General features: G+C 36.6%; 1 long non-coding RNA gene across 1 annotated transcript; it reads right to left on the bottom strand.

Moving 5' to 3' along the window:
• Positions 1–21: 21 nt before the first annotated feature.
• On the bottom strand, positions 22–1421 carry LOC118752754. Its single transcript, XR_004994731.1, has 4 exons — positions 1114–1421; positions 720–1053; positions 510–654; positions 22–461 (listed from the first exon to the last, which is right to left on the bottom strand). It is a non-coding gene; the product is annotated as an uncharacterized LOC118752754 (long non-coding RNA).
• Between the last annotated feature and the right edge of the window lie 1016 nt (positions 1422–2437).

Genomic DNA, 2437 nt, shown 5'->3' with positions numbered 1-2437 from the left:
AAAAACAAATAGTTCGTTAAAACTTGTCAATATGTGGTCAGGCTATAATTTGGGTATATATTTGAAATTTTGATCGCAGTCTAAAGGAGAAAAAATGATTAAGTAACTAGAAGTAATTAGGAAAAAAAGATAGCTATTAATCTATCTTGGATTCGTTTCGCAGCGGAAGATGACGAATTAGAGTTATCAAGAAGTCTGTCTGCCCCACTTTCGGTTGCAAAGTTTTAATGTTCGTTCGTTTGCTGCTCTCCCAAACGAATATTATGCAGCAAACCCGGGATCGTACAAAAGAACCCTTTGTTGCGAAAGACATCGCCAAGTTCCTTTGAGGACGCCGAAAAGTCTTTCGATGGGATTCCTAGCCTTGCATAGCGCTTCATTATAGCGAAATTTAGGAGACCCCTCCGGTTGGTTTGGTAACGGCGTCATAAGCCACGGCTCTAGGGGGTATCCAGAATCACCTGGAAAAATTTTTTTAGAGTTACACTTTAACATTTATTAAGCGTTACCTATTAAAAACAAGTTGTGGTTCCCATTCTCGTACGAACGCTGCATCACTCTCCGCACTGCAGAGGAGCTCCAAATGTAGGAGTCATGTCATGCTCCCAGATGTTTCGCATTCACGTTTAAAATTTTCAAGTTCGGGTCGCATATCTGTAAATATACATATGTAGCAGTGGTAATTATGCAATAATCTTCTTTCATAACAATTTGCTTACCATTCATACATTTAATGAGTGGTATCCATGATGGTTGACGTACGCCTCCTCATTATTTTTTCGGAGCCAAAATAGAAATATGGGTACAATCGATCGCCCCAATAGTTCCCCCCACAAAAGGCGCAGCTGCTGAGGAAAATACTTCTTTGGCAGCTTGGCGTTCCATTTGCGTCATAGGAAACTTGACTTCCGTTAAAAACAAGTGGTTGTTAATTGCCTCTGTCACACGATGAGTACAACGGCTTATGGATGACTGGCTCATCGAAATGCCCCACCGCTCTCCTACAGGGCGTTGATAGCACCAAGTGGCATAAAAGCGCAAAGTAGACAGAACCTTCGAAAATACAAGAGAAGTTATAAAAAGTACACTAAGCTTAAAGATCTAGTGCCTCACCTGCTTTTCGGCGGATATGGCAGTTACTCTCGAGCCTTTTATATACACTTCCAACCGTTGAACCAGATCGGCTGCCAAGTTGGGTCCTAGCCGGTATAATTTCCGGAACTCTGTTGGTGGCAATTCAAACGGATTGTCCGCACTCCGCAATATACGCCGATCCACCCTCAATGCGTTAAACTGCTGCTGACTACGCGACAAACTATAAGCGAGGTACTCAAATGACATTTTTTCACTTAATTTTTTATTTTAGCGCTTTCGAATTATTTATGTTTTTTTGTAACAACACCAAACTAGACGTTGTCAAATTAGCGGCCGTTGTTATCGCTGATTTGCGCTGATTTTGCGCTAACGAATGTTGTTAAGGAAACGTTTAATGAATAGCTATATTGATAAAATTGTCGTTTAATTGCTTTAACAATAAAAAGAGTTGTTAAAATAGCGTAGTGAATCGCACTACAGATTTTCTTTTGCGCGCAAACTTAGTGGCGTTTGAATTTTTTAGTATGGTAGAAAATTTACCTATTTTCTATTGGGTTACACAGGTCTGCGAAATCTAATTTTCCCCTTTCTAATAATTATGTTATTTTTTTAAATATCTAGGTATGATGTTAAATTAAAGTACATCTTTGGTTCTCCTCCAGCCCTCCGAGATTTATTTTTATTGATAACATGTACTTAGATGTTAGAATTTTAGGAATTTGCATGAAAAGCCAAAAATTAATTAATTTAGAATAAAATTTGTACTTACAAACCAATAGTTAGTAATAATACTCATAATGAGACTAAGTTAATCAGAAGGACTTATGTAATTTCGAAGTTAACGCTAGTAATGCGCGGTAGCTAAGAAAAAATTATAAAAGTTATTTTCTTGAAAAATTTTCGTGATGCAATTTTTTATTATCTTTTTAATAGCGTAGTACCTATACGTACCTAAATAGCTAATTAGTTTTTTAAGAGGAAAACCACACAAGTCCTGTGTTATTTTTAACCGACTTCACAAAAAGGAGGAGGATCGTCGAAATATTTCTTTTTTTTTATGTACGTTACCGCATAACTTTGCACCACGTTAACCGATTTCGATAACTCTTTTTTATCGGATACCACCTATCTCAAGGGTGGTCCCATATTAATTTTCTTTAGATCCGATAATTGGATCATGAAGAAATTAACGATAATCTTAAATTTTTATATGAGAATTGAAGTCGGTTTTGTTTTTGAAGTCGGTTTTGTTTGTCATGCAAATTATTGTTGCTTTTCCACAATAAATTTTCATTATAAAACGGCCTCGAGCTCAATAAAAATTGTTGAATATAATTGTTAT

Source organism: Rhagoletis pomonella, unplaced genomic scaffold, assembly GCF_013731165.1.
Source record: "Rhagoletis pomonella isolate Grant_MI unplaced genomic scaffold, Rhpom_1.0 Rhpom_scaffold_01810, whole genome shotgun sequence".
In the NCBI taxonomy this organism is placed as follows: domain Eukaryota; kingdom Metazoa; phylum Arthropoda; class Insecta; order Diptera; family Tephritidae; genus Rhagoletis; species Rhagoletis pomonella.
The sequence above is the reverse complement of the archived record's forward strand: the minus strand, read 5'-3'. Positions and strand labels throughout refer to the sequence as shown.